At 45.8% G+C, this 17,944-nt stretch overlaps 2 non-coding genes across 2 annotated transcripts; both read right to left on the reverse strand.

The window, feature by feature from the left end:
- Positions 1–2,240: 2,240 nt before the first annotated feature.
- trnas-gcu (transfer RNA serine (anticodon GCU)) lies at positions 2,241–2,322 on the reverse strand. Its single transcript has one exon. It is a non-coding gene; the product is annotated as a tRNA-Ser (tRNA).
- Positions 2,323–11,075: 8,753 nt separating this feature from the next.
- Positions 11,076–11,157, reverse strand: trnas-gcu (transfer RNA serine (anticodon GCU)). Its single transcript has one exon. It is a non-coding gene; the product is annotated as a tRNA-Ser (tRNA).
- Positions 11,158–17,944: the final 6,787 nt, after the last annotated feature.

Consider the following 17,944-nt stretch of genomic DNA (forward strand, 5'->3'; position numbering starts at 1 on the left):
ACATCCCGCCTTCCAACATCGAAGGCGACAGGATCACGGCTCTTAGTGAACTGTACCAGGCTGTCAGTGAACAAGAGACAGCGCACCCTGACGGTTTCACCATCTTCACTGGGGATTTTAATCATGCTAACCTGAAGTCTGTTTTTCCGAGGCTTCACCAGCATGTTAATTTTCCTACGCGTGGCGACAGCTTCCTGGACCGGGTCTACTCTTCGCATAAAGGAGCTTTCAAAGCCGCCCCCCTCTGGAGAGGAGGGACTCGTATGTGAGATTGCTGTTTGTGGACTTCAGTTCTGCCTTCAACACCATTGTGCCACAACGCCTCATCAGCAAACTTGACGCGCTGGGCCTCAGTACCTACCTCTGCAACTGGCTACTGGACTTCCTCTGTCAGAGGCCACAGGTAGTACGTGTTGGCGACAAAATCTCCGCCAGCATCACGCTGAGCACGGGGGCCCCCCAAGGCTGCGTGCTCAGTCCGCTGCTCTTCACCCTCCTGACGCATGACTGCACTGCAACCTACAGCGACAACCGTATCGTGAAGTTTGCTGACGACACGACTCTGGTGGGTCTCATCACCAAGGGAGACGAGACTCAATACAGGCTGGAGGTTGACCTTCTGACCACGTGGTGCAGGGACAACAACCTCCTGCTGAACGTCGACAAGACCAAGGAGATTGTTGTGGACTTCCGGAAGGGTCACACCCAACACCTGCCGCTGACCATCGACGGTGCTGTGGTGGAGAGAGTGAGCAGCGCCAAGTTCCTGGGGGTGCACATCAGTGAGGATCTCTCCTGGTCCACCAACACCGCATCACTGGCAAAGAAAGCCCAGCGCCGCCTGTACTTCCTGCGGAAACTCAGGCGAGCGAGCGCTCCTCCGGCCGTCATGACTGCATTTTACCGCGGCACCATTGAGAGCGTCCTCTCCAGCTGTATTGCTGTTTGGGGTGGCGGCTGCACTGACTACAACTTGAAGGCCCTGCAGCGCATAGTGAACACGGCTGGTAAGATTGCTGGTGCTTCGCTCCCCTCCTTGAAGGACATTTACACCTCCCATCTCACCCGCAAGGCGACCACAATTGTGAGTGATGTGAGTCACCCCGCTCACTCTTTGTTCGAGCTTCTGCCCTCTGGGAAGAGGTACAGAAGCCTGCGCTCCCGCACCACCAGACTCTCAAACAGCTTCGTACTCCAGGCTGTTAGGATCCTGAACTCGCTCCCCCGTTCTGCGTAGCGTCTTGTACTTTTACTGTCTGTACTGTCTGTATGCACACTGGCTCTTATTTGTTGTGTTATCTGTTTATTTATTATTTATTATTACTCTTATTATTTATTGTTTGTGCCTTTTTGTTTATGATGTTTTTTACTTTTGCGCTATGCTTGCTGGCTCCGTTTTGCTCCTCTTATTTATTGTGTTATCTGTTTATTTATTATTTATTCATCACTCTTACTATTGATTGTTTGAATTTTTGCCTTCTTGTTTTTATATTGTGTCGCGTACTTTTATGTCTATCGTGTTATGTGTCTCGTCACCGTGGGATAGAGAAAAACGTAATTTCGGTCTCTTTGTGTGTTGTGACGTGGAGAGATTGACAATAAAGCTGACTTTGACTTTGACTTTGACTAAATACAAACCAGATTACAGATACAATGGAGCCTCGGTTTTCGACCACAATCCGTTCCAGAAGGCTGTTGGAGAACTGAATCGTTCAAATACCGAATCATGTTTTCCCATTACAAATAATGGAAAAAAAAAAAAAAAAATTTAAAAACCCCACCTTTTTAAAGTATTTTTTCATTTGTACATTTTTGTCCGATCGCGCAACTGCAGTGCCTAGCCTTATTGTGACAGAGCGGTCGCTAAAATTTAGAAAATATTTTTAAAGTCCTGATGTACTTTCCAAAATTTAAGTGGACCTCAGTGCGCAGGGAGCTTAATTTGGTCCGAGCGCTCACTGTTGCATTGCTTTAGGAGCGTCTTTGTGTTTTACTGGCTTTACTGATCCCACTTGCTTTAGAGGCATGATTAGAGTTGTTGCAATCCTCAGAGTAACGAGAATGTAATAACGAACAGAGTCAGTTGGCATGCGGGTCCTCTAATGAGGTTCGACAATCAAATTTCGTTCGACATCGGGAGCAAAAAATTCTCAAATTTATTCGTTCAAATATTGATTTGTTCGAGAACCGGGACGTTCGAAAGCCGAGGCTCCACTGTAAAACAATGTAACATTAACTTTCGACGAGGATGGGATTTGAACCCATGCGTGCAGAGCACAATGGATTAGCAATCCATCGCCTTAACCTCTCGGCCACCTCGTCTTGCTTATAGAGTGTTGACAACATGTTGTGCCGAGATACTTTGTGTGAAAATCTGACGAGTATGTGATATGAAATGTTGAGTGGAGAGCACAATGGAGTAGCAACCCATCGCCTAAATATCTCAGCGATCGCATCTCATGCATGAGTTGCATGGGCGACATGATATGGCATGTACGGGGTAGTATAAGCTACAAGGTAAAATAATATGATACTTTAGATGTGAAATGAAGAAGAGCTAAGCCACAAAAGAAGTGACACTGTCAGCAAAGAAATTTTTTTTTTCAATGTTGTCTCACCCCAAATCTTTGGGATCATCGGTTCTGCGCAGTTGGATAGTTCCACTAACATTTTAACATCAACATTCTTTCATGGTCTGCCTGGGTATCTCGGCTGATGATCCTAAAGAAAAGAACCTAAATTTCTTGTATGCTATGGCATGACTGTATAGCCTCCGGCCGTCATGACTACATTTTACCGTGGCACCATTGAGAGCGTCCTCTCCAGCTGTATTGCTGTTTGGGGTGGCGGCTGCACTGACTACAACGCTGATCACTCCTAGAATAAACAACCCTATCATCCCAATTTGTTCCGTCCCTGGATCAAACCTGATACCCATCCGTCAGAAACAGCTCCAGAAATCAAAACACTCCACCAGAACCAAAACAATTCGAGCGACCCTGCTCAATATTAAATCATTAGTCAATAAATCACTTCTCATCAATGACCTCGTTACGAGTGATGAATTAGATATCATGTTTCTTACAGAGACCTGGCTTGATCTAGATAACAGAGAATATATTCTTATATATAATGATAATATAATATAATGAATCAACTCCACCTTATTTCAACTGCATTGACGCCCTCAAAATCGGAAAGAGAGGGGAAGGCGTTTTGCTAATCTATTCTGATTTGTTTCAATGTAAACGGACGTCATTTGGAGATTGTCTTTCGTTTGAGTGTCTTGCAGTTGTAATGAAGTCTTCTCCCCCTGTCCTACTTATGGTTGTATCCAGACCCCCAGGTTATGCTAATAACTTCTTTGTCGAATTCTCTGAACTCCTCGCTATAATCTCCTTGGAACATGGCTGTATATCAATAGTAGGTGACTTTAATATTCACATAGACAAACTCAATGATAATAACATCAAAGAACTAAACGACCTCCTTGACACCTTCGACCTATCCCAGCATATCTCTGGACCTACACACAACGGAGGCCATACACTCGATTTATTCATAACCAGAGGTCTTGAGTCATCTTTCCTCTCAGCAGTCGATATTGCCTTATCTGATCACTTCTGCATCTTTATCGAAATGAAGGTCACCCCTATAGCTCTCAGTCAACCACAAACCATTAAAAAGCGGCACTTTAATGAGGCCACTAGTACACTATGGAGGCCTTCTCGCAGGCCCCTACCCTTCCATCAGAATCTGTCAATGACCTCCTAGATAACTTCAACTCTAAAACCCTAAAAGATATCGACGCAGTAGCCCCTCTGAAAACCAAATTAATCTCTGGTAAGAAGAAAGCACCATGGACATACTCTCTCTCTGTAAAAGATAAAAAAAGAGAGCCTAGAAAAGCAGAACGCAAATGGCAAAAAACTAAACTTCACATTCATCATGATATTTACAAAGACAGCCTTAAATCCTATAACCAAGAACTACAAAAATCCAGACAATCTGTCAGGTTTATTTTGATGACTGAATAACTATTAAGAGAAGAGCAACAGCAAACAGACCACAAGTGAGACTGAATATTAAGTCTTTTCTCGCGAGGAGTGCAGTACAGATCCTTCACAACAATCTCACTACACTAATTACCGTTTTTTTTCGTGTATAGTGCGCCAAATTTAACGAATTTATTGTCCTAAAATCTGGGGTGCGCATTATACATGGGTACAAAAAAAATTTAAAAATTTTTTTTAGAAAACAAAACCAACAACAGGACTGACTGACAAAGTCGTGGAACAAAAACACAGGGTGACATTACCAAAGACAGGAACAGAAAGCAAACAGACTGTCATGATTCCTCCCCGGCCACGTCCAGGTTGTCATTGTTTTGTCCGTCTGTGTGCTCATGTCCGTGGATCATGTGGGCTTCTGTCATGTCTTGTCCCCAGTTTTGCTAGGTTGCCATGGTTTCTGTTCGCGTCGCCCCTCCCCTCCTGTGTTCCCTCAATCAGTGTGATCATTCTCACCTGCCTCTCATTTCCAGTCTTGTATTTAAGTCCTGTCTCTGTGTCACTCCCCTGTCGGTTCATTGCGAATGTCACCCGGTCCCTTTGTCTCACATATCGGTCAGTATCTGCTGTTGGTTTGGTGTCAAGTTATGTCTGTTTACCGAGTCTGTCCGTAAGTTCCTGCAATAAACCCTGGTCCAAGCTGCACGTGGTCGCCCTGCTCCATCTTCCACTCCGTTCGTGACAGAATCAACCGACCAACACAGCGACCAGCGCTTGGACCCCCCTCCACCACCAGCTTCCGTTGTCCAAGCCACGCCACCAAGCCACGGCAAGAAACCAAGCCACGGCAAGAAACCAAGCCACGGCAAGAAACCAAGCCACGGCAAGAAACCAAGCCACGCCAAGAAACCAAGCCACGCCAAGAAACCAAGCCACGCCAAGAAACCAAGCCACGCCAAGAAACCAAGCCACGCCAAGAAACCAAGCCACGCCAAGAAACCAAGCCACGCCAAGAAGCCAAACCAAGAAGCCAAACCAAGAAACCAAACCAAGAAACCAAACCAAGAAACCAAACCAAGAAACCAAGCCAAGAAACCAAGCCAAGCCGCCTTCAGCTACGCAGGATCCAGCGGCCGACCCCCGACCCTGTCCCGTCGGCGCGGATGCTCTGGCCGCCACCAGTCCGGGCGGCGTGGATCCAGCGGCTGACTCCCGACCCTGTCCCGACGGCGCGGATGCTACGGCCGCCACCAATCCAGACGGCGTGGATCCAGCGGCCGATTCCCGACCCTGTTCCGACGGCGCGGATGCTACGGCCGCCACCAATCCAGGCGGCGTGGATCAAGCGGCCGACCCCTGACCCAGTCCCGACGGCGCGGATGCTACGGCCGCCACGGATCCAGCGGCCGACCCTCGACCCTGTCGGTCTTCGGAGGCGTGTGCAGGGCGGATGCCTCCCCGTTCCCCGAGTTTCCACCGAGCGCGGTTCTGTCCCTGAGTTGCCATAGTTTGCTTTTCTGTCCCTGAGTTGCCGCCGTTTGCGGCTCTGTTTCCCCCAGTCGCCGCCCGAATGCGGTTCGGTTCCCCAAGTCGCCGCCCGAGTGCGGTTCATGTCCCCCAAGTCGCCGCCCGAGTGCGGGTCATGTCCCCCAAGTCGCCGCCCGTGCGGTTCATGTCCCCCAAGTCGCCGCCCGAGTGCGGTTCATGTCCCCCAAGTCGCCGCCCGAGTGCGGTTCATGTCCCCCAAGCCGCCGCCCGAGTGCGGTTCATGTCCCCCGAGTGCGGTTCATGTCCCCCAAGTCGCCGCCCGAGTGCGGTTCATGTCCCCCAAGTCGCCGCCCGAGTGCGGTTCATGTCCCCCAAAGTGCTGCCAATTGCGCGTCAGGCCCCAGTGTGTGCCGCGAGTGTGGCCCTGGGCCCCTGACCTCCGCTGAGTGCAGTTCTGTTCCCCAAGTTCCTGCCGATTGCGCGTCAGGCCCCCAGTGTGTGCCGCGAGTGTGGCCCTGGGCCCCTGACCTCCGCTGAGTGCAGTTCTGTTCCCCAAGTTCCTGCCGATTGCGCGTCAGGCCCCCAGTGTGTGCCGCGAGTGTGGTCCTGGGCCCCTGACCTCCACTGAGTGCAGTTCTGTTCCCCAAGGTCCTGCCGATTGCGCGTCAGGCCCCCAGTGTGTGCCGCGAGTGTGGCCCTGGGCCCCTGACCTCCGCTGAGTGCAGTTCTGTCCCCCAAGTCGCCCCCGAGTGCGGCTCTCTGCCCCTAATTGCCGCCGCCCAAGTGCGGCTCTCTGCCCCTAGGCGCCGCCCCCCGAGTGCGGCTCTCTGCCCCTAGTCGCCGCCCCCCGAGTGCGGCTCTCTGAACTTGCTGAACTCTGTGTGCTTCTTCCTATATCGCCATATAAGTATATCATCTGCCGTTTTTTACGTTTACCAAAGCAGAAGCCTTTGCGCTTCCCCTTTCCCTTAGCGGTTTCTGCTACACTTGTGGGTAGGCCGAACCCCAAATAAAAAGAGCAAGGATGCAGACAGACTTTAGTGTAGTTTGGGCATTGTAACCTGTCTGTACTGCACTCCTTGCGCAAGCTACGACTCAATATTCTGCCTCACTTGTGGTTTGTCTGCTGATGCTTTTCTCTTAACATTTATACAGTCGGTGAATAAAAACCTGACAAATACCATTCTCCACTCTTGCCCCTCTTTACGTCCATAATTGAATTTCAGTCGATGGACTTTGTCGCTGCACATCTTTTTTTTTTTTAAATTCCAGTAATTCAATCCGCTTCTTGTGTGTATAAAATTTGAAGCGTCTTTTGCATTGCAGCTATGCGGTTTTGTCTGCAAGCTTGTTACCTCTTGACACCTTATCAGTCTCGTGCGTGCCCTGCACACGTGCATATAGCTATTTGTCGTGGCAATTGGACTGCTTCCACAACTAGCTTAGTTGTAGTTTCTTGTAGTTTCTTTTCAATCAGTTTCTCATCGTTTATCACAAGAATCTTAGTAATTTGAACAAAAATCAAAAAGTATGTTTTATTTTACTCAATTGTACGATTTAGAGAATCCATATGTAGTAAAGTATTGTATTACTACATATGATTTCATCTCCATTTAATTTGACACACCTTTCAAAACGCTTCTCAGTGTCCCATTGCACACATGTTTTGCGTGTGTAACTGGTTGTCTCAACCCGTGTTCCACATCCTAATCTTTCCTCCCTCAAGGTGTCAAACCATTCAAGATAAAGATAAAAAACAACAAAATAACCGCCAGTAAATTAATATAATAGTCAATTGTTGTTGTTTCTTAACTTTAACTAACTTAAACACCCTCTTATCCTCAAATGTAAAAACTTGTGTAGTCTTTACACAACCAATTGACTATTTCTTCTAAATTTAGCTTTGAAATGTTGTTATTTAATAATTTTGCTTCATCCAATTCCAGAAAGCAAGTTCTTTCCATCCCTCAAATTTTGTTTCATCAGGGCTAGGCATTAATGCAGTGTGGACCAGTTTCTGCCCACAAAAAAAATCTTGCCTTTCTTTTCTTCTTATTTTTACAAAATTGCTTTTGTTTTGCAGTGCAAATCAGATAGACTACAGTCTAGCAAATTCTTTTGTGCACCTACATTAGCCAATTTTAACACATAACACCGACAGCACACAGACAACACAAAAACTTACAGCAGAGACACAGCTCACAAACAAACAACGCTGCGCAAACGTCATCCTCTATTTTGATGTTTTGGTTATACTTTTGTTTTCTCATCAGTGCCTTTTATCCTTCATGCAAATATTGTCACATCTTCCTCAAGCATCACCCTGCGTCAAATATTCAAAGATTCTCTGAGAAACTCACACTTTCCCTGCTTCGCCCACAGCCACAGCACCCCTCGTGCGAGGGGGGCGCAGCATCAATGTTGATTGGTCACAGGCTGGCCATTTCCTGCAACAATCATGATGCTGGCCCACCGCCCACACGAGCATAGCACAGGCCCAAGCGCATAGCCCCGCCCCGCGACTACGCGCGAGCGCAGGCACGCTTCTCAGTCTCGCCCTCTCAAAGGGCAGGCCAACTTTGCTGTTGCCCCCTTCATCATGTTCACATTCAACATCGTCCACTGTCTTCTACACAACATTTGCTGTCTCTTATTCTCGTCCTATAAAGCCACCGTTCTAGTCACTTTCCAACCAACTTAAACACATCATCGTCTACTTCTCAATTTCCCTATTATTCCTCAACAGCCTCCTGAACAGTCTCCATTACTGATTTCTTCCATAGGACACACATCTCACTCGCACTCATACACACCCATTCATGAGGATCCTCTGCGCACATACACACACACCAGCACAAAAGGATGACGCACAGCATATAGAACACACATCGATCCCACTAACGCACCTTTTTGTTCGTGTTACTTTTCTGATTTATTCTCTATTTCACTTTTAAAAGCTATTTGTAATTATTTTCTATTTATTTAGCAAATTTTAACTTCGATGTTTCTTTATCTTACTTTATCCTTTTAACATTAATATCTCCTTATATTTAAGCTAATTTCTCCTTAATTTTGGCAGCCAGGTTCCCACTTCATTACATGGAAACCTGATCTGATTTGATTTTGGCCTAGTCATAGTGTTTCTGTTAATTTGTGCAGTCACGTGCCATGTGACCGTTTTCTCCGCAATTTCAGCATTTTATTGGAGGTTGCACAACTCCTCTTCCTCGGCCTCTAAAGCCTCCTTTAGACATTGCTCGCCCTCTCTGGCCTTTCTGTCCTCTGCCTGCATTTTGGTAAAAAGTGTCACTATCCTGGTCTACCAGAAAAGTGTGTTTTGAAGCTTTCATTTGTTTTCGTTTTTGTACTGCTTCTAGTTCTCCCTCAAATTTATATTTTTTAACGCATTTATCGAAATCTTTTTTTAATCGGTTGGGATCCTGGCTTTCAATTATTTTCCAGTCTTTGCATTTTAGTTCATGTCGTGGTAGGGACTTTCGCTTACTATTTAAGAGGAGCGCTCAAATGAGATCACTCTCAGTCAAACCGTTCACAAGCATACCACGCGCGTTTTTTAATAACAGAGGAGTCCGCCCCTCCTGCTGCGGAATTTAACTAACATAAAACGTTAGGGGGCTCCACATCCGCCCCTGCGGAATTTAACTGTTTCTAATTGTACTTGATAGGGTCTAAAATTCTCAAGTTTTTTTTTTTTTTTTAATAACAGAGGAGTCCGCCCCTCCTGCTGCGGAATTTAACTAGCTTGAAAGCTAGGGGGCTCCACATCCGCCCCTGCGGAATTTAACTGTTTCTATTTAGTAGAATTAATATTCCTACTCACGGTCTGCTGATTCTCTTCGTCGGAAGATCTCGTCAACCCTCCCGGTGTCCAGCCGGACCGATCGAGACAGTCCCGTCAGAGGGCTTTTGTTTACCTCGGCCAAGGATTGTCACCTGCGTCGAAGAGCCCGCTGGAACCGTTCAGGGCGTGTTGAGATCCCGGACGAGCCCCCAATTTCTGTCAGGTTTATTTCGCTGACTGAATAAGTGAACAGAAGAGCAACAGCAAACAAACCACAAGTGAGACAGAAATATTAAGTCTTTTCTCGCGAGGAGTGCAGTACAGATAGCTTGAGACAATCTCTACACACTGAATATCTGTAGGCACCCCTGCTCTTTTTATTTGAATTTGCCCTACCCACAGTGTGAGACATAACCACTAAAGGGGGGAGGAAAGCATGTGGGCTTTGTCTCGTAAGCAAAAATCACTAGGTGTTTACATACTGATAAGAACATCTGGGAAGAGGAGTTTGAGTGGACTGGATACAGGAGAAAAAACCTTTGACCTCTAGTTAAAACATAGCAAGGGAAGTTTTACGACATTGTGTAGGATGCAACAAGCTAAGTTATTTATTACTCGTTATATACATACATCCCATGGCTGTACACCTTGGGATAGCGTTAAAAAACCACTGCGCTTATCACCCTGCGGGTTTTATATATACAATCCACGCCCCTTTAACGTTCTCATGGCGCTCTCAACTACGTCCGCCTTACAACAACACACACAAACACACGCATACACACACACAAATACACACACACACACAAATACACACACGCAGCAGTGACTCTCCAATACACATCGATACCAAATGATCAGGCGTTGCTTTCCCGCCTTTTCCGGACAGTATAAAACCTTCTTACCTGGAGATGGAGGATGTTTTTACATCTGCTGAAGTGCCATGTGTACTGACCGCCATTAAACAACTCAAGATCTTGCCAATAAAGAACAAACCGTTACCCCACATCTTAGTTTTCCTGACCCAACAACGGACATCATCAACAACACGCAACAGCCGTTGATGGAATCGAACCCGCACTTTCTTAACTGTGAAGCAGACATGCTAACCAGTTCTCCACCGAGCCGCCAAAGAGTATAAATATTACGATATTGAGTTAAATACAAACCAGATTACAGATACAATGGAGCCTCGGTTTTCGACCACAATCCGTTCCAGAAGGCTGTTGGAGAACTGAATCGTTCAAATACCGAATCATGTTTTCCCATTACAAATAATGGAAAAAAAAAAATAATAATTTAAAAACCCCACCTTTTTAAAGTATTTTTTCATTTGTACATTTTTGTCCGATCGCGCAACTGCAGTGCCTAGCCTTATTGTGACAGAGCGGTCGCTAAAATTTAGAAAATATTTTTAAAGTCCTGATGTACTTTCCAAAATTTAAGTGGACCTCAGTGCGCAGGGAGCTTAATTTGGTCCGAGCGCTCACTGTTGCATTGCTTTAGGAGCGTCTTTGTGTTTTACTGGCTTTACTGATCCCACTTGCTTCCTTTAGAGGCATGATTAGAGTTGTTGCAATCCTCAGAGTAACGAGAATGTAATAACGAACAGAGTCAGTTGGCATGCGGGTCCTCTCATGAGGTTCGACAATCAAATTTCGTTCGACATCGGGAGCAAAAAATTCTCGAATTTATTCGTTCAAATATTGATTTGTTCGAGAACCGGGACGTTCGAAAGCCGAGGCTCCACTGTAAAACAATGTAACATTAACTTTCGACGAGGATGGGATTTGAACCCATGCGTGCAGAGCACAATGGATTAGCAATCCATCGCCTTAACCTCTCGGCCACCTCGTCTTGCTTATAGAGTGTTGACAACATGTTGTGCCGAGATACTTTGTGTGAAAATCCGACGAGTATGTGATATGAAATGCTGAGTGGAGAGCACAATGGAGTAGCAACCCATCGCCTAAATATCTCAGCGATCGCATCTCATGCATGAGTTGCATGGGCGACATGATATGGCATGTACGGGGTAGTATAAGCTACAAGGTAAAATAATATGATACTTTAGATGTGAAATGAAGAAGAGCTAAGCCACAAAAGAAGTGACACTGTCAGCAAAGAATTTTTTTTTTTCAATGTTGTCTCACCCCAAATCTTTGGGATCATCGGTTCTGCGCAGTTGGATAGTTCCACTAACATTTTAACATCAACATTCTTTCATGGTCTGCCTGGGTATCTCGGCTGATGATCCTAAAGAAAAGAACCTAAATTTCTTGTATGCTATGGCATGACTGTATAGCCTCCGGCCGTCATGACTACATTTTACCGTGGCACCATTGAGAGCGTCCTCTCCAGCTGTATTGCTGTTTGGGGTGGCGGCTGCACTGACTACAACGCTGATCACTCCTAGAATAAACAACCCTATCATCCCAGTTTGTTCCGTCCCTGGATCAAACCTGATACCCATCCGTCAGAAACAGCTCCAGAAATCAAAACACTCCACCAGAACCAAAACAATTCGAGCGACCCTGCTCAATATTAAATCATTAGTCAATAAATCACTTCTCATCAATGACCTCGTTACGAGTGATGAATTAGATATCATGTTTCTTACAGAGACCTGGCTTGATCTAGATAACAGAGAATATATTCTTATATATAATGATAATATAATATAATGAATCAACTCCACCTTATTTCAACTGCATTGACGCCCTCAGAATCGGAAAGAGAGGGGAAGGCGTTTTCCTAATCTATTCTGATTTGTTTCAATGTAAACGGACGTCATTTGGAGATTGTCTTTCGTTTGAGTGTCTTGCAGTTGTAATGAAGTCTTCTCCCCCTGTCCTACTTATGGTTGTATCCAGACCCCCAGGTTATGCTAATAACTTCTTTGTCGAATTCTCTGAACTCCTCGCTATAATCTCCTTGGAACATGGCTGTATATCAATAGTAGGTGACTTTAATATTCACATAGACAAACTCAATGATAATAACATCAAAGAACTAAACGACCTCCTTGACACCTTCGACCTATCCCAGCATATCTCTGGACCTACACACAACGGAGGCCATACACTCGATTTATTCATAACCAGAGGTCTTGAGTCATCTTTCCTCTCAGCAGTCGATATTGCCTTATCTGATCACTTCTGCATCTTTATCGAAATGAAGGTCACCCCTATAGCTCTCAGTCAACCACAAACCATTAAAAAGCGGCACTTTAATGAGGCCACTAGTACACTATGGAGGCCTTCTCGCAGGCCCCTACCCTTCCATCAGAATCTGTCAATGACCTCCTAGATAACTTCAACTCTAAAACCCTAAAAGATATCGACGCAGTAGCCCCTCTGAAAACCAAATTAATCTCTGGTAAGAAGAAAGCACCATGGACATACTCTCTCTCTGTAAAAGATAAAAAAAGAGAGCCTAGAAAAGCAGAACGCAAATGGCAAAAAACTAAACTTCACATTCATCATGATATTTACAAAGACAGCCTTAAATCCTATAACCAAGAACTACAAAAATCCAGACAATCTGTCAGGTTTATTTTGATGACTGAATAACTATTAAGAGAAGAGCACGGCAAACAGACCACAAGTGAGACTGAATATTAAGTCTTTTCTCGCGAGGAGTGCAGTACAGATCCTTCACAACAATCTCACTACACTAATTACCGTTTTTTTCCGTGTATAGTGCGCCAAATTTAACGAATTTATTGTCCTAAAATCTGGGGTGCGCATTATACATGGGTACAAAAAAAATTAAAAAACTTTTTTTAGAAAACAAAACCAACAACAGGACTGACTGACAAAGTCGTGGAACAAAAACACAGGGTGACATTACCAAAGACAGGAACAGAAAGCAAACAGACTGTCATGATTCGTCCCCGGCCACGTCCAGGTTGTCATTGTTTTGTCCGTCTGTGTGCTCATGTCCGTGGATCATGTGGGCTTCTGTCATGTCTTGTCCCCAGTTTTGCTAGGTTGCCATGGTTTCTGTTCGCGTCGCCCCTCCCCTCCTGTGTTCCCTCAATCAGTGTGATCATTCTCACCTGCCTCTCATTTCCAGTCTTGTATTTAAGTCCTGTCTCTGTGTCACTCCCCTGTCGGTTCATTGCGAATGTCACCCGGTCCCTTTGTCTCACATCTCGGTCAGTATCTGCTGTTGGTTTGGTTGCAAGTTATGTCTGTTTACAGAGTCATTCCGTAAGTTCCTGCAATAAACCCTGGTCCAAGCTGCACGTGGTCGCCCTGCTCCATCTTCCACTCCGTTCGTGACACAGACATCATGACAGTAACACATGCAATGATCCGACGGTGAGCGAGGGGCAGACAGGACTTAAATACAAAACACGTTACATCGATTGAGGTGACACAGGAAGAGAGGGGCGACGCGAACAGAAACTATGGCAACCTAGACACATAGCAAAACTGGGGACGAGACGTGACAAATGTCCCTCGAAATGAAACTTGAAATCACCAAGTTTTGGTTTCCAAGGGTGTTTTTATTCCTCGTCAACGTCTCTCCCATACAGAGCCGCCTTTTTCACGTCCGCACGCCTCGGTACGTATGATAAATGGGTACAGGCTTTTTTCCAGCATCAGCATGCCATTTTTAGGGTGCGTATTATACATGGGGGCGCACTATACACGGAAAAAAACGGTATCTGTATGCACTCCTGCTCTTTTTATTTGGATTTGCCCTACCCACAAAATGAGACAAGCCCTGTAAAAGGGGAGGAGGGAAGCACGTGGGCTTTGTCTCGTAAGAAGAAAAATCACAAGGTGTTACATACTGATATGGAACAGTGTGAGAAAGAGTACGAGCGATCAGCAACCATTCTTTGTGTCTGTGATGAATTCAGGAAACATGAGTGATCAGCGATCATTGTTTGTGTCTGTGATGAAATCAAGAAACATGACTGATCAGCAATCATTCTTTGTTGAAAAGGAACTGTCTTGGTAGATGTCTTCATTTTGCTGTGTCACTGAGTTGCCAGCTGCGTCCTGTCTGACCCAGCTGTAATCTCTCTTCTGTGGTACATCATAAAAACAGCAAGGCCAAACAGCAAGCATCTCTTGCAGTACTATTGGGGTAAAGCATTGATTAGAGAACGCATGATAACATATATATACATTTTTCTAACAATTCCCTCCTGTTTATCATAAGTTCTCAGAGACCACCTTACCACCCAAAAGCGGCCATTTCAAAAAGATTTTCAGCCGTAGGATCACAATTCATAAGAACAAATTTACACCCGGGAGGAGATCGAGCCTTAATAATCAATGTCAGAGTCGGGAAACAAATCGGACAGGTTTACCACAGGAGCTTCAAAGATGGAGCCATCGCTAGAGCGACAACCCTCGTCAGTCGCAAAGTCGTCCCCTTGGAGCAACAGAAAAGTCTCAGCTGCTGGAGAGATAGCAGTTGTAATTAATCTGTTAATTAGAGACCGGAGACACGGAATACAACAACATCCACACAAGGTCAAAACAGCAGAAAAAACGGCAAGGGAGACTAGGACCGAGGAAACCAGGGTACGGTACTGTCCGAACATGTTTAGCGAGTCGTTCCAAACCTCCGTGTTCACTCCACTGTGTTCCTTCATTTTCCCATTCAAGGTCCTCAGGCCCTCAAGGGCCTGGGACAGGCTTCCATCAGCGGCAGTACCATTTGGAATGAATGTGCAGCATTGCTCACCAAACATGGCGCAGACACCACCCTCTTTTGAGAGTAGCATGTCAAGGGCCATTCGGTTCTGGAAAGCCATGAGGGAAGTCGCGGCCAGTTGGGAGTGAACCGCCCTGAAACCCGCCTCGGTCCAATTTCCAAGCCTCTGCACGTTGTAATGGATGTAGTTGACCCTGTCGACATTTTTGTTGAGAGTACACCACCAACACAGGGTGGATTCAAAGCCAGCTGCTATCTGATTCACCAGCTTACACTTATCCGGTACTCCTCTGGGAACACCTATTGCATCAATTTTGGTCAGACCATCGTCAGCTGTCAAATTCAAAGATATTTTGGTTTCTACCAGCTTTTTCTTTTTTCTTTTCTTGGGATGTTGATACATATACATTTTAGCTTGACTACATTCTCTGAAAGCAATGGCTTCTTTTTTCTTTCTTCAATGGATATTACTATAAAGAATGCTCTGTCACACATTTCATAATCCAATAGACGTGATAGATTTCCCACAATCTTTGATCAATGGTGACGGTACAACATAAAGCAATGGTCACAAACCCATACATATGACATATTAAATTTCGTTTGTCTTTACAGCTTGTTTTGCCATTAGCAATCAATTGTTTCGTTTAGCAGTTTACTATAATACTAGTTACCTGAAACAAATTATCCACATTCACTTTAGATATATTCATCCCATTCTTTAACATCTACAGCGGTTGTTGACAAAGTACACATATAAACATCATACTTTCATGGCAGTCCAGATCTGACACAGCAGATCATCCTGCAAAGGTCAAATTGATCTTTTAAATCGCTACAATGCAGCATAATTATTATTATATATTTTTTTTTGGGAGTGATCAATATAAGTTGTTCACTCATCTCTCCCCTACTCGCATTCAGTGTTTTTGTTTAAACCAAATCAAACCATTTTGAGAATGCATGTCACAACCGTGCCAGAGCACGGTCTGCCTGCACTTCCCTCGGCCACACACCTTTCGTTACCGTAATGTCTGTCACCTGGTTCCTCTTGTTACCCTGTGTATTTAAGCCCTGCCCGTGTATTTCTCCCTGTCGGTGTCTACTGTTGTGACCTGTCCCTGTCCGCGCCCAGTGTTCCTGTCGTTTGGTTTTCCACGGTCTGTCTGGAGGCTCACGGTCAGAATTTTATCCTTGTCCAAGTTTCCAAGTGTCCAAGTATCCAAGTGTCCAAGAAGACTTCTGTCTGTTTGCTGGCCGTGAGTCTCTATCCCGCTTGTGTCTTCGTTTCCCCACCTGACTCCCTTCCAACTCCCTTTCCCTTCAATAAATCCTGGTTCAAGCTGCATTTGGTCGCCCTGGCTCACCTCATTCCTGACAGAAGACACCGACCAACACAGCGACCAGCGCTTGGACCCCCCTCCACCACCAGCTTCCGTTGTCCAAGCCACGCCACCAAGCCACGCCACCAAGCCAAGCAACCAAGCCAAGCAACCAAGCCAAGCCAAGCCAAGCCAAGCCAAGCCAAGCCAAGCCAAGCCAAGCCAAGCCAAGCCAAGCCAAGCCAAGCCAAGCCAAGCCAAGCCAAGCCGAAACCAAGCCAAGCCAAGCCGAAACCAAGCCAAGCCAAGAAACCAAGCCACGCCAAGAAACCAAGCCTTGCCAAGCGAAACCCAAGCCAAGAAACCAAACCAAGCCAAGCCAAGCCGCCTTCAGCTACGCAGGATCCAGCGGCCAACCCCCGACCCTGTCCCGTCGGCGTGGATGCTACGGCCGCCACCAGTCCAGGCGGCGTGGATCCAGCGGCTGACTCCCGACCCTGTTCCGACGGCGCGGATGCTACGGCCGCCACCAATCCAGGCGGTGTGGATCAAGCGGCCGACCCCCGACCCAGTCCCGACGGCGCGGATGCTACCCTCGACCCTGTCGGTCTTCGGAGGCGTGTGCAGGGCTTAAAAAAGGCGTTTTTTTGCTTGGAATGGGTTCATTTTTATTCTATTATTTGTAATGGGAAAACATGATTCGGAATTTGAACGATTCACTTCTCGAACAGCCTTCTGGAACGGATTGTTGTCGTCAACCAAAGCTCCACTGTATTTGTAATGGGAAAAATAGATTCGGAATTCGATCGATTCGCTTCTCGAACCGCTTTCTGGAACGGATTGTGGTCAAAATCCAAGGTTTGACTGTATTTTTGCTATTCTTGTTAAAATCACACTTACATGTGAACTGGAAATGACAATAATAACACATAGTGAAAACCAAATTGAGCAAATTGGCTGCTTCAGAAGTGTGTGTCAAACTGGTAGCCCTTTGCCTTAATCAGTACCCAGGAAGTAGCTTTCGAATTAAGAAAGGTTGGTGACCCCTGGCATACAACATACAACAATAGGGAAAAAACACACTAAAACTAAAACTAAAGAGAATAATGAATGGATCCAGGTTCATATGGGAAGTGTCAAAGAGAAGTGATTTCAGAGCCTTTTTAAATTGGTGAGAAGAAAAGTCCCATAAAAATAGTGGTAGCGAATCGATGGCATTTAACAATGTCACATTGAATTATATAGATGCATTAAGATGCAGATATAGAAGATATAGATGCAGTAAGATTATCAATAGAGCCGATATATGCTTGAAATATATCATTGGAGCCACCGTGTATCACTATATCCGAGTGGCTAGTTTTGTTGGAACTACGCGGTTGACTAGACCTATTGCGAGCTAGCGCCCTTAGATTAGCTTCTATGTCGGATGCTCTGCCTCCAGGGATACACAATACTGTGGCTGGATTTTTAAGTGTGATGCTTTTCAGGTAATGGAGTCAACTATGACCAAGGTGCGAGAGCCAGTAGGCCGAAATGGCTTGGGACGGCTATGCGTCTTAACTGGCTTATCGTGGTTTGGGGCTAATGCTAACTGGGCTAGCAGGCTGACTACAGTCCGCATCTGGGTCCGCCACATTTAC

The sequence above is a fragment of the Syngnathus typhle genome, linkage group LG18, assembly GCF_033458585.1.
Source record: "Syngnathus typhle isolate RoL2023-S1 ecotype Sweden linkage group LG18, RoL_Styp_1.0, whole genome shotgun sequence".
Taxonomy (NCBI): domain Eukaryota; kingdom Metazoa; phylum Chordata; class Actinopteri; order Syngnathiformes; family Syngnathidae; genus Syngnathus; species Syngnathus typhle.